The sequence below is a fragment of the Apium graveolens genome, chromosome 11 (assembly GCF_009905375.1).
Source record: "Apium graveolens cultivar Ventura chromosome 11, ASM990537v1, whole genome shotgun sequence".
NCBI lineage: Eukaryota > Viridiplantae > Streptophyta > Magnoliopsida > Apiales > Apiaceae > Apium > Apium graveolens.
In genome coordinates, this window is record NC_133657.1 from 174,539,731 (window position 1) to 174,555,469 (window position 15,739).

The window sequence follows — 15,739 nt, forward strand, 5'->3', positions numbered from 1 at the left end:
GAATTGAAGAGAATTGTATATATATAAAATATACTGCCACAAAATATTTGGCTTGGACTCTACCTCTGAACTATAGAGGTTTGTCATAGGAGAACAAAACATATATGTATATATATCAACATCAAGTATTATAGCATCGTATTTCACGTGTCTGAATATTTATTATTCCGTCCATCATTCTATGGACCCATGCTCTTGCTCGAGCTTATAAACAATCACCGTTAAAACTCCCTCGACAGTGAAAATCGAATTTGGGATTTCATTCTAGACCTCCTCGTTACTAGAATTTTATGCTTGCACCGCAACCTTCCTCGTATAGTAATACAACTCTCTATTGATAAGAAGAAATAAATATTCAATAGGTAGATAATCGACTTAATTAGTCTATCAATGATAACTTATACATCACCACGACCCGATTAGTGGTACTTAATCTCAACATCCATTACCATAGAACTCTCGCGGTTGTAATCAGCTCATTATTCAAAGAATCGTTGATGCATTACTATAGTCTACCACGGACCTACGGTAGTCATTCATTTTTCGTGGAATCTTAATAGCTAACCATACGGAGTCCATACCTGTCGTATCGAATTCTTCTAAGGAGGTAACATGATCACCGCTCATGATTCATGAAGAACACTCCTGAACTTGACGCACATATGACATGAAGCAGATAAAATTTCAGAAGAGTTTCAATGAAAGCAACGATAGCAGGTTAATATCATTATTAACCATATGTCTTTATTAGTAGACATGAAGTTCAAAGGTTCATTTAGTCCTCTCATAACATGGTCCTGGCTTATCTCAAGATAGGACCTTCTAAAATAGATAGCCCGCTCACAGTGCTAACATGAATTAAATCTTTACCAAACTACTATTACGGTTGAGTATCGTACAATCATCAGAAGAAATGTCAATCTTTCAAACCATAATACAACCTTCACGGCTTTAACCCTCGTCACTGTATTCCTCTGGCACGTGTGCTTATAATTGTCCTCTTACACTTAAAGTGTCGGCCACCTCTTTGACCTTTCCTGATAGTAAAATTTCCTTACAGTCAATGTCATTTTTTAACCACCTCCAAATAAATTTTCTACCTCATTTCAATCACTGCTTATGTGAAAATGCTTTTCTTAAGTCCTGGTGAGAAGAAAAAAAATCACCATTTTTTTCCATAAGTCATTGCCTTAGTCTTTAGATGTGAACATTGCCACGACTGACTCTCGATCATACTTAGGACGTCTCTTATCTTGGGTCCTTCTTGTTTTCACCAATCTCGACCCTCATTGGGTCGATCTATACTTTCTTATGGTTCAACACGTGCCCCACCTGGCATTATTATAATTACGTCATATTTCCTTTATCAAAATTTCTATTCTTGAGAACTTTGAATATTACCTTTTCTCCTTGTAAGACCTCTAAGTTTATCCTTAAATCCTTCATCAGGTACACCCTAGGCACAGGGCATATCAAGATACCATTTACTAATACCAGAATCATTGTCTATATACTTTTATAAAAATTTCTCCACTGATCCTTAAAGGTTGTTGTTACCTTAATCCTTTCCAATTCATACTGTCAAAACTCATACTTTCCCTATTAAGGGTGAAATTCCAACCTTTATGCATTCCCCTAGGATTCATTTTAAGTTATCGGGGTTTTATCCTTAATTCCACCTTTACAAGATACTTACACTCTTCCATGGATAAATCAAGTCATATATACTTGATAGATTACCTTATTCAATCATTCTCACTTCGATAGTCTATACTTAATTTCACAATAGCATCCTTACTCAAACTGAGGTCAATCCATATGGCGTCCAAAAGATAATAATGGTTTTTTTTCGCTTTGCTTTCCTAATTTGTTAATGACAACATGGATGTTCTGGAAGATATTGGTCATGTTCAACATGAACTTCTTCCTAATAATTCCTTATTTACTTTTGTTGTTTATCTCAACAGTCATCTCAATGTTGGGATATCTTTCATACCTGGCGTCTCCCTTTCTGGGTATCAAGCCACCGGTCTTACACTTCACATTCTTGAAGGTCACTTCCTTCATCCAATTTTCCTAATTTCTTACTTCCTTGTCTCCTCAGTCTATCCGCGTCTCATTATTTATCCTTCGAACTATCTCAAGGTTTCCTCGAATCCTCCCAACTTACAGGGGATAAAATATATGTATCTCTTATGCCTTCAACCATCAATTTTAACTCATGGTGAATCACCCTCATCCTGACGATTACATACTTTTCTATTTCTATTGCTACGAGTCTTTAGGGTTTCCTCATACCCAACTCCCTTATCATTCCTCAAACTCTATTGCCTTTATATTCCTTTCCACTTCAGTTTCTATTCATTTTCCTTTCTCTTATCATTATTTCATGAACCAACATAATATAAACATTGATTTCAAACATCCCGTCATTCTGGATTCGTGTCCTCAGAACAAATCTTGACAACTTTTACAACTTAGATTCATAATTCATCATACTCGTCTGCCTTTGTTCTGGCTCTAAAGCTTTTACACTATCTCCATAACCTTGGGAAGTACTTTCCTGAAAACAATTGACTGAACTTAAATCAGTTTATTATAATCTCTTGCTCTGTGCCTTCCTTGGCCTTTCACTAGCGGGTGGCCTCTCTCTTAGGAGGGTAAGTGACAAAAACAGTCTTTTGTGATTCGTCAATCATTTAGAATCTCAAATGATTCCTATATTTCCTTTAGCCAGACTCTTGCCTCGACTAGGTCAGCTTGTTCCTTGGAACTCTGAGAGCTTAGCGACTTAAAGGTCCTGAAAGAATTTCTCACCGCATTGTTTCCTCAGGGTGGTGGTTGGGGATAATAGTCCAAGTTCTGTCTAGAAAGGTCCATAAATTATCGTATAGGAGTACCGTCTCGGGTCTCCTTTCCTTACTCGACTTCTGTTTCCTTAGTCTGAACATTCCCTCCTCCTCCCCATAATCGGGGTCATCCTAAATGTTTTAAATCCTCATTTTCCACTTCATTATGTTATGGGTTCCTTCTATATTAATGGCGACCTCCCTGACTATCACGTTCAGGGTTTGCTCTAAATCTTATTCCTCAAACTAGCTTTCATCTAAGATCTCATCTTTAAGCTCTTGAACATTTGGAACCCAAATTCTGTAGGAATACCTCATTATTCCCTTATCATCTTTCTCGGTATTAATCTTTTATCTATTTGTTGGCTCTCTGCCTTCATTCATCACTTTTTCTGGAACAATATGTTCTTTTCCAATAATTCGGGTTGTATTGCAATCTCAAACAACTTTTCGGTACCGGCTCCAATTACCTTCACTTCTATTTCCATTTTCTCAAAATCTCTTATAAACTCTCCCAAAGACATTATCATCTTGAGTCTCTCCTTTTCACTAAGGGCGTCAGCCACCACATTGGCTTTCCCCGAATGATAAAGAATCTCCCAATCATAATTCTTGATTAGCTCTAACCGCCTCCTCTGGCGTATGTTGAGCTCTTTCTACGTAAAAATGTACTAGAGCTCCTATGGTTTGTGTAAATCTTGCACTTCTCTCCATACAAGTAGTGCCTCCAATCTTTAGGGAAAAACTATTGCCACGAGCCCAAGCTCGTGGGTGGGGATATCGAATTTTATATTCCCTTAATTGTCTTGACGCGTACGCGATTACCTTGTTGTGCTGTATAAGAAGCACCCTAATTCCTTATGCGAAACATCACTTCACATCACAAAATCTCATTTTCCATCCGGCAACGCCACCATAGGGGCTGTCACCAATCTTTGCTTCAGTTCTTGAAAGTTGTTCTCGTATTTCTCTGTCCATTCGAACTTCTCAGTCTTACGAGTAACCGCGTTAAAGGGGCTACTATCTTTACGAACTTGAACGAACCTCCGGTAGTAACCGGCCAATCCTACCTCTGGTAGTCTCCCTAACCATAGTCATCAATTCCTCAGTGGTCCTTTATTCATTCTTGTCAGGATCCTCCACGGGATTCTTCTCAGCAACAATCCCTTCTAGGACAACATCCTCAACCGCTACATCCTCAATATGAACATCATCCGGTCCCGCGTTAGGACGCTCTATCGGATCCATAATCTGATCTCCAATAAGTAATAAAACATCATCGCGTTGTTGTTCCTCAACCTCAGGGTTCGGAGTCCCGCTACCATATACGATAACGAACTACGCTTCTATCACGATATTTATAAGGGTTCCCATAAGGGTTTTAACTGTCAGTACTATGTTAGGTAGTCCGACTATGAATTTGGCAAGAGTTATTATTATCTTAGTGAACTTATTATTTTAACGTCATATCATCTCTGAGGTTTATAACGCTTAGCTCTGATACCATTTCTGTAACACCCCCAAATCCGGGATCGGGGATCCGGGTTGTCACGAGTTCCATTTCCCTTAATAACACCCAATCTTAATAAACAATCAACTACTCCGTACTGTGACCCCACAATATACACACACACGCCACAAGTTATAGTCTTAGAGATGAATACCAAAAATAACACAAGTCATTTTATTCCACATTATAAGCCATTACACCTCAAGAGGGTTTCTGAATAAATTTACATTTCTTTGCCATTATTATAATTCATATAGATACATAAGTCCGGTATAAAAAAAGTTGAAAGCCTAGCCTACTGGTAGTTCCTACCTCAGCTACAACGGCATCAACGCCTACAAGAAACTGTGGAACGTTTCCTAACCGCTCATGAATTGGGAGCTTGATCATGTTCATCTTGTCTATCTGTTGTTGTGTGATGAAAGAAGAAAGCAAGGGTGAGCAACAAGCCCACCGAAATAATATGTATAATGAATAATAATATATGAGCATTCTCATAGCACTCATGAAAGTCTTGGTCAAGAAGAATTGAACCAAGTTGATATCTTAACGCGACCAAGTCGCAAAATATTCAGTATATATATACATATATACTTTTCACAATCTTTGAAATCCTCTGACATGTATAATATACACAGAGTTCCAGTTTATAACTGTATAAAAATATCGTTGCAAGGTGATCTCATATATCTAACCTTGTCTCAACGTTTTTCTGAAAACCTTTGTCATTCATAAGATAATCATTTAAATAGATATAAGTTGAAAAGATGAAGTTACAAGATACTCCAATATACTTATATCTTTTTCCGAATACTACTTGAACTACCACCGTTCAAGGTATAAATAGTTCATCCCATAAATGAAGCTACACGACAAAACTTGTATAGAATCAATCTTTGAAATATCATCAAAATGAAATGAAGTTACGAGATACTTCATTTGATGAAAACATCATTTTGAAAACTCGACCCTGCCAACACTCAACAATCGCCCAGCCGTAGCCTTTCTATCGAAGTGCTCTGGGTAGTGTTGCAGAAATATCCAATTGGATGATGAACTCATTACGGGAGTTTGCCGCGCCAGGAAGACCACTTACGATGATCAGTCGCAGTAGTGCAACCCCACCATTTTCTACATGTAGAGGAGAACAATCGGATTTACCAGTCAACCGAACCCTGGACTCCTAAGGAATGGACCGTCTTAGCGGAACTTCCGGGCCATTTGGGCCAATAAATAAGGCTGGGCCGGCGCCACTCGACCACTTACGCCACTCCTATTTCAGATGAAATCCATGACTCTGAAACGTAAAGCTCGTCTCCCCTTTCCCAAGTAGGAACTTGTTGATACGACTCCACCAAGAAGTCGCATCTAGTTGGAAAGAAAAACTCACCGATATTTTCCAGGCGATGCCTGTTAATGGATTAACTTATTCCAAGAATTTTACTTCCCGAGTGTTGGGTAAGTAATCAAAAACTCTTTTATCAAAACTGCAACCTTGTTGCGAATATAAGAATACATCACGGAGCCGGATCCCTCAGATTTTTGAGCGAGTATTTAAATCCCCTTCGAAAGGAAGATCTTAAATTTGAAAACGAGTTTTGGGATCCGCTCTAACTTTTAAAATCATTTTGAAGACTCGAAAATATTTTTACGGGAATGTTTGGAGTAATGCTGATTTAATAAAATAAATCAGTCCCGATATATTAGAAAATATCTGAATATTATTATTTAAATAATATTCCCACAAGGATAATCCTTATAAAAATAATTGAAGTAGAAGTTTTAAAACTTATACTTGAAATGAATAATAAATGACCAAAGATATACTTATACGAAAGTACGATCTTTATTTGAATAATCGAAAATAAGTTTGATTATCGAAACATTATTCTTTAATAAAATAAAGAATATTATTTAATAAAAGAAGCGGAATCATAAGTCCTCGAATGAATATTCAAAATAATATTTATTTAATAAAATAAGTAGAGTCATAAGTCCTCGAATGAATATTCAAAATAATATTTATTAAAAAAAATAAAGTTATCGAATAAACCTTATTCGATTAATTATTTTGAAAACTATATCTATATATATAAATAAATATATATATATATATATTATACTCGGGAACATCGACTCCCGGTTTAGAAAATGTTCACCTTTGGTTCCTCAATACTAAGGGTATACGCAGTTACTGCTTATCTCTAGCATATGTATTATGCAACTATAAGCATTGGAATCAACAGATAGATATCAAGATTACGAAACAGACATGCATATATCCCATATCAGCATGCTCCAATATATATTGCAAGATTTGCTAATTAACCATCATACATCTATCACAAGATAATGCATATACATATATACATCACAACAACAGTATAACGGGTAGAAAACTTGCCTGAGTGCTCCGGGGTAGACTTAAGCTTAGAGTGGGTCTGGTAACCTATGAACAACAACATAAGCCAGAATTAAACCACGGTCGCTTAAGAAACTAGACTTTAACCAATTGAACTCTAACGTTTGCTTATGGTCATTTTTACGCTTAACAAATCACATAAGTCGTTCGAGTACCCTCGACTCCACCATTTTTAATAAATTAACCGTTACGAATTTTAAGGCGAAGCTTTCACGAATACCCTACCAACTACCTAGTCCACTTTACATAATTGTTTCATACTCCAATTAGTCATTTAAGGGCCTTAACCAAGGTTTCAAAGTAAGGCGAGGGGTAATGGTTCGTTCGCGAAACGCCGTTACTTAAAACGGTCGTTTCTCCTAAACCGTACATCGGATTCGAGCGAACCACATATCAAAACGATGCTCGTAACATGAACTATATAATCATGGCAAAGGTTAGAATCTTTCAGTGAGTTCACGGGTTCTAAAGTTAAGAACAGAACAGTTAAGGAAAATCGGGCATTATGACGTTTATGTTTACGCGATTTCCAATTTTTAAACCACTCCAAACAACCACCATTCAACTCACAACCAACAATACAACCAACCCTCATCCAAACCTTACTACATCAGTCCCCAAACCTCAAGATTTTCCAATTTATACAACCCCACACATGAACTACTAGCTATACTTAAGTTTCATTAACTATAAACAAGATTTCAACATCCAAATCACTAAAAATCCAATCCAAACTCTAAACACACAAGCATCATGCTTCTCATTTACTATAACCATCAAAACCATCATAATACTCAAAGTAAAGTTAGGGTTTGGAGATGTTATACCTTCCTTGGAGTAATTAGAGTAGCTAGGAAGTCTTAGGGAGCCTTCTACAAGCTTGATCTTTCCAAAGAAATCAAGAACACAAAGTTAGGTTTTGAAGTTTCTAAAAGTTAGATTGAAAGAACTGTCAAAACGAGGGTCTTACCATGATTATTTGGACGAGACTTGTGAACAAGAGTTGTAGGTCATCTCAATACCTTTCCAAAGAGCTATAGAACATCTATTTGAGTGAGTATTGAAGGAGATATGGTAGTTTGAAGTTGCTGCTCTGGTTTTGGCCGAGAGTTTTTGTTCTTGGAAAACAAAAGTCAACTTCTAATTTGTGTTTTGTGATTTGTTTTGCCTTCGCTTGGTTGCTACCTTTTGTTTGTTAATTAAATTGTTACCATGGTAAAAATTTTATGGCTCATAATCAAGCAACCAATCCTTCCCACTTTGTCATGCTCATGTCATCTGCTTATGTCATCTTGTTACACTCATCTTCCTCTTATTGGTGTGATGACATCATCGTCCATTAACCTCTTTGATTAACCCCTAATTACTTGGCTTTTGACCGCTGATCTGTTATACGGTTCGCTTAACTTTCGTTCTCGTTTATCGTTTGAGGGATCATACCCGGGATTTTATTACTTGGGTTCCCTTAACCTTTCTCAATACATTATATTCCTTTTATGATCCCCTCTTATAATCCTTGAATTTAAATCCTTTTTATCCTGTTACCTTATACTCAATTCTTTCGGTATCTGGTGGATTTTCGGAAAAAATCAAAGTATTCGGATTTAGATTCTGACGATCTTTACATACACTTATATAACATATAGAGTACTAATAAGACCTCAGAATATCCATAAAAGAACTGCTACATTGTGTGGCATGAAAAGTTTTCTTATTCACCATAATCAGCAAAATCACTATTCAAAAGGTTTACAAAAAGTCCAAAATTTTTGGGGTTATTACATAAAGAATCTTGCATAGTAGATGTTATGAGGTCTATTAGCTTTGTTACCTAACCTGGAACCTAATTCTAGCATGACATAGTTGCTAAAATTAAAGTACCTATCAGAAACTAGCATATAGAGCATATTAACAAGAGATGAAGTTATGGCATCAAAATTGCTAATCTTCCCAGAGAAAACCTTGATAAAGGCATCTCCAAGAAAACTCCATTCTTTCCTAAGGCCCTTTCTTCTAATGCTCCCTCGACTAGCAGAATCAAAAGAATAGCCTATGGAATCTAACATAGCAAATACATCATTACCAGTGTGTTGTGTCATGGCGTTATTCTCAGGTAACTTAAAGCATTACTGTATATCATCACAGTTAATACAATAATCCTTACATTTGAGAGAGAAAGCAATGGTCATATATGTGGAGTTGAACTCTGCAGTTGTCCAAATATCCTCAATTACCTCACAATAGATAGTTGGGGATTCCAACATTGCATAGCTTAGTTTGCAGTTCTTGATGAAGTCCATCATCTTGTGATAATCTGAATGGGCTTCATTCTTTTCCACCAAGGCTACGAAATTGTTCTTTTCATAAACAAAGCCAGACTGTGACATAATCTTGACTACTGGTGCCATTGTTGTGAGTAGAGATTGCAGAGAAAAGATTGAGAGTTTTGGGAGAGAAAGAGAGTAAAAATTGCAAGAAAGCGTAAAGTGAAAATAAGAATTCAATGGGCTTTTATACTTTCTCGAATTAAAACGTAAATAAAATGATTAAATGATACTTTTAAATAAATTACAACCGTTTGAAAATAAAGAAAACTGTAGAAATTCTGAAAACTGCCTTTAATACAAATACATACAACAATGTATATATGTATCAACGGTTAAGAAATCAAATCAACGGCTATGACTCACTTAAAGTAACTGATGTGACACTTCAACGGATGAGGTAAATAGTTATCCGTTGAAGATTAACACAGTTTTATCCATTGAAGGATAAAATTACCAGAAATGTATTTGTCTTTCAACGGATAATGAACATTCTTTGATAGAACAATTTTGGCTTTCAACGGATAGGGAATATCCATTGATAGAATAATCTTTACTTAAAGCCAATTTTGTTCTTGTCACAAATTCATTTCAGGCTTCAAAGCAGATTATAATGAGGACAAGAATTTATGAATAATTAAACATACCTAGCTCACTTACTAATCTTGTGAATGTTGATTCATCAAGTGGCTTGGTAAATATGTCTGTAATCTGCTTTTCACTTGGAACAAAATGAAGTTCCACTGTACCTTTCATCACATGTTCCCTTATGAAGTGGTACTTGATGTCAATGTGCTTGGTTCTTGAGTGTTGCATTGGATTTTCAGTAATGGCAATGGCACTTGTGTTATCACAAAATATAGGAATTTTGTCAACAGTTAGTCCATAATCAAATAGTTGATTCCTCATCCACAGTATCTGTGCACAGCAACTACCAGCATCAATGTACTCAACTTCAGCTGTTGATGTTGAAACAGAATTTTGCTTCTTGCTGAACCATGACACAAGCTTATTCCCTAGAAATTGACAGGTTCCAGTTGTGCTTTTCCTGTCTATTTTGCAACCTGCATAATCTGCATCTGAGTAGCCAATTAGATTAAAGCCAGACTCTCTAGGGTACCAAATTCCTAGATTTGGAGTCCCTCTGAGATATCTGAAAATCCTTTTAATAGCCACTAAGTGAGACTCTTTAGGGTCAGCTTGAAATCTAGCACAGAGACATGTAGAAAATATTATATCAGGTCTACTTGCAGTTAAATATAAAAGTGAACCAACCATGCCTCTATAACTTGAAATGTCTACAGACTTTTCAGCCTTGTTTAATTCAAGCTTGGTTGCAGTGGCCATGGGAGTTTTTGCAGATGAACAATCCATTAAGTCAAACTTCTTTAAAAGATCATAAATATATTTAGTTTGACTAATGAAAATTCCACCACTAACTTGTTTAACTTGTAAACCAAGAAAATAAGTTAGTTCTCCTATCATGCTCATTTCATATTTACTTTGCATTAACTTAGCAAACTTTTTACAAAGCTTATCATCTGTAGATACAAATATAATATTATCTATATAAATTTGAACAAGTATTGTAGAGCCATTAACATTTCTAAAGAAAAGAGTTTTGTCAACAGTACCTCTTGTGAAGTGATTATCTAGAAGAAATTTTGACAAAGTCTCATAACAGACTCTAGGTGCTTGCTTTAGTCCATAGAGTGCTTTCAACAGATAATACACATAGTCTGGAAAATTTAGATCTTCAAATCCTGGAGGCTGCCTTACATAAACTTCTTCCTCCAATTCCCCATTCAGAAATGCACTCTTGACATCCATTTGATAGACCTTGAAATTGGCATGGGCTGCATAGGCTAGAAAGATTCTGATGGCTTCAAGTCTGGCAACTGGAGCAAATGTCTCATCAAAATCTATTCCCTCTTGTTGAGAATAGCCTTTAGCAACCAATCTGGCTTTATTCCTTATGACAATGCCATTTTCATCCATCTTGTTTCTGAATACACATTTTTTGTCAATAGAACTCTTGTTCTTTGGCTTGGGTACCAGCTTCCATACTTTGTTCCTTTCAAATTGGTTTAGCTCCTCTTGCATTGCTAAAATCCAATCTGGATCCAATAGAGCTTCTTCCACTCTCTTAGGTTCCTCCTGTGATAGAAAGCTATTATATAGACATTCATCTTGAGTAGCCCTTCTAGTTTGCACTTTAGATGTAGCATCACCAATGGTTAGTTCAAAAGGGTGATTCTTGGTCCATTTCCTTTGAGGTGGTAGATTAACTCTAGATGAGGTTGCCTCAGTATTGTCATGATGTGAGATAGAATGTTGATTGGTTGAAACTCCCCCTGAGTTCCTGATCCTTTGAAAGGAATTGGGAGTTCTATCAACTGATGAAGTGAAATGATTATCCGTTGACAGACTGTGATCAACGGATGCTTCATTATGAACTTCAACGGATGATGCACTTTGTCTTTCAATAGATGCTGCTTTGCTTCTATCAACGGAAGCTGAATTATGACTTTCAATGGATGCAGCATTCTGTGCATTATCCACAGGCAGATTTTGAATTCTTTTCGAGGTGCCTTCTCCATCATTCTCATCTTCACTATCATCACAATATATCTCAATGTTGTCAAATTTGAGTCCTTCATGATGTCCCTCATCTGTTAGTCCATCAATCTTTTTATCATCAAACACAACATACACAGATTCCATGACAATGTTGTTTCTTAGATTGTAGACTCTATATGATTTTCCAGCAGAATAACCAACAAATATTCCTTCATCAGCCTTTGCATCAAACTTCCCTTTGTGATCAGGTTGATTCCTTAGAATGTAACATTTACAACCAAAGACATGCAGAAAGTTTAAAGTTGGTTTTCTTCTCTTTAACAATTGATAGGGAGTCATGCCTTTTGCCTGATTAATTAGAGAAATATTCTGAGTGTAACATGCACAGTTAACAGCCTCAACCCAAAAGTATGTTGGGAGTTTTGACTCTTCAAGCATTGTTCTTGCAGCTTCAATTAGTGATCTGTTCTTTCTTTCCACCATACCATTTTGTTGTGGAGTCCTTGGAGCTGAGAACTCATGCATGATCCCATATTCTTCACAGAACAACTTCATGGTTGTATTCTTGAACTCAGTTCCATTGTCACTCATGATATTCCTTACTTTGAAATCTGGATGATTATTGACTTGCTTGATATGGTTGATGATGATTTCACTAGCTTCATCCTTTGATCCAAGGAAATAAACCCATGAAAACTTTGAAAAATCATCTACAATCACTAGGCAATATATTTTCCATGTGTAGCAGTTGTAATGGTTCATCAATTACAGATTCAAGCTTCTTACTGAATGATGCTTTCTTTTGCTTTCCTTTCTGACAAACATCACACAGTCCATCCCTTGTGAATTCCACTAGAGGAATTCCTCTAACTAAGTCCTTTTTGACTAGATCATTCATTGTCTTGAAATTCAAATGGGATAGCTTCTTGTGCCATAGCCAACTTTCATCTGGACTTGCTTTGCTGAGAAGACAAGTGATTAATTCTGAATCTGTAGAGTTGAAGTCAGCTAAGTACACATTCCCTTTTCTAACTCCAGTTAGAACCACTTTGTTGTCCTTCTCAATAAATTGGGAGTTCTATCAACTGATGAAGTGAAATGATTATCCGTTGACAGACTGTGATCAACGGATGCTTCATTATGAACTTCAACGGATGATGCACTTTGTCTTTCAATAGATGCTGCATTGCTTCTATCAACGGAAGCTGAATTATGACTTTCAATGGATGCAGCATTCTGTGCATTATCCAAAGGCAGATTTTGAATTCTTTTCGAGGTGCCTTCTCCATCATTCTCATCTTCACTATCATCATAATATATCTCAATGTTGTCAAATTTGAGTCCTTCATGATGTCCCTCATCTGTTAGTCCATCAATCTTTTTATCATCAAACACAACATACACAGATTCCATGACAATGTTATTTCTTAGATTGTAGACTCTATATGATTTTCCAGCAGAATAACCAACAAATATTCCTTCATCAGCCTTTGCATCAAACTTCCCTTTGTGATCAGGTTGATTCCTTAGAATGTAACATTTGCAACCAAAGACATGCAGAAAGTTTAAAGTTGGTTTTCTTCTCTTGAACAATTGATAGGGAGTCATGCCTTTTGCCTGATTAATTAGAGAAATATTCTGAGTGTAACATGCACAGCTAACAGCCTCAGCCCAAAAGTATGTTGGGAGTTTTGACTCTTCAAGCATTGTTCTTGCAGCTTCAATTAGTGATCTGTTCTTTCTTTCCACCACACCATTTTGTTGTGGAGTCCTTGGAGCTGAGAACTCATGCATGATCCCATATTCTTCACAGAACAACTTCATGGTTATATTCTTGAACTCAGTTCCATTGTCACTCCTGATATTCCTTACTTTGAAATCTGGATGATTATTGACTTGCTTGATATGGTTGATGATGATTTCACTAGCTTCATCCTTTGATCCAAGGAAATAAACCCATGAAAACTTTGGGAAATCATCTACAATCACTAGGCAATATATTTTCCATGTGTAGCAGTTGTAATGGTTCATCAATTGCAGATTCAAGCTTCTTACTGAATGATGCTTTCTTTTGCTTTCCTTTCTGACAAACATCACACAGTCCATCCCTTGTGAATTCCACTAGAGGAATTCCTCTAACTAAGTCCTTTTTGACTAGATCATTCATTGTCTTGAAATTCAAATGGGATAGCTTCTTGTGCCATAGCCAACTTTCATCTGGACTTGCTTTGCTGAGAAGACAAGTGATTAATTCTGAATCTGTAGAGTTGAAGTCAGCTAAGTACACATTCCCTTTTCTAACTCCAGTTAGAACCACTTTGTTGTCCTTTTTACTTGTGACAACACAGGCTTCAGAATTGAAGAAAACAGTATTCCCTCTGTCACATAGTTGACTGATGCTCAATAGATTGTGTTTGAGACCATCAACTAATGCAACTTCATCAATGATGACATTTTCTTTTGAAATCAAGCCATATCCCATAGTGAACCCTTTGCTGTCATCTCCAAAGGTTATGCTAGGGTCAGCTCTCTCCTTGAACTCCGTGAGCAGGGTGAAATCTCATGTCATGTGTCTTGAACAGCCACTGTCCAAGTACCATAGATTCCTTCTTTTTCCCTGCACACAACAAAATCAATTAAGTTGATTTTGGTACCCAAGTTTCCTTGGGTCCAGCCTTGTTAGTCTTTTTCCTTGACTTCATTCCTCCTGCATCTTTTGACTTAGGTAACTTTGGGTCAACCTTGATCTCAAATGTAGTTGGTTGAAGTGTAGGGTTAGTCACAGAATCATTTAGCACATTTGATTGAATTTGACAAGGCATGGATTGTGCAAACATATTATTCCACATAGGCATATTGTATGGCATCTGAGGCATACTGAATGCAGTAAAATAAGGATTATTAACATATGGCATGTTTACAAAATGTGCATGAGGATTCTGATGAGACATAACAGGCATAGCATGCAGAGGTGACATAGACATGTTATGCATGGAGGGAGTTAAAGGCATGGGAGCATTCTTAACAGATTTGCAGTTATCAGATAGATGATTAACACTTTTACAATCCACACAGCCTTTTCTAGGAGCATACTTATCAGGTGTGTAATTGTTGTGTTTATTAATCCCTACCTTCCCATTTCTATTAGATTTTCTTTTAGTTTCCTTTTTATCCTCAACCAATTTAAGCCTATTTTTCAGCTGATCTAAAGTCATGTGTCCTATATTCACCTTACTGGCATCTTTGGATGTGCTAGCTCCTTCTTTGACAAAGTTCTTGAAAGTTGAACCATCCTTCTTATTGAGATTTTTCTTTTTAGAATCACTTGCATGTTTTAATTGATGAGCCTTCAACGAATGCTCTTTTTCTTCCTTCAACGGATAACTTTCATCATTCGTTGACAATCCATCAATTAATTCTAACTCCTTTTTATTTTTCTTCTAGGCATTCTCACAGAATGATTCAATTTCCTGAACCTTGACAATCTGAGCACTAACATCCCTAGATGTTTTCCAGGCCTTGATTACCTCTTGCTCACTTTCTAACTGTTTAGAAAGAATTTCTACTTTCTTAACAGCTTCTTCTAGTTCACTCTCAACAGTCAAGCATTTAATTTTAATCTTTTCAAGCTCAATTACCTGATTCTCTAACACAATATTCCTATCACTTAAAAACAAATTATTCTCTTTGATTCTGGTGTTTTCTTTAGCTAGTGATTTAAGGGAAACACGCAAATGATATAATTCATTGGACATATAATTTATGGCTTCATTGCATTCAATCTTAGAAAGCTGAGAGAGATCAGTAGTAATTACCTGGTTGCTTGATGAACTAGTTTCATTTTCATCAGAATTAGCCATCAGGGCTAGGTTGACATATTCCATATCATCATCTTCATTGGCTCCATCTGCTGCCCAATCATCTTGAGTGAGAAAAGCTCTTTCCTTTTGTTTGAGCAAATCAAAATACTTCTTTTTGTAATCAACTTGCTCAAATTTCTTCTTATCAAAGGTTGGCTTCCTACACTCATTTGCAAAGTGTCCACTAATGCCAC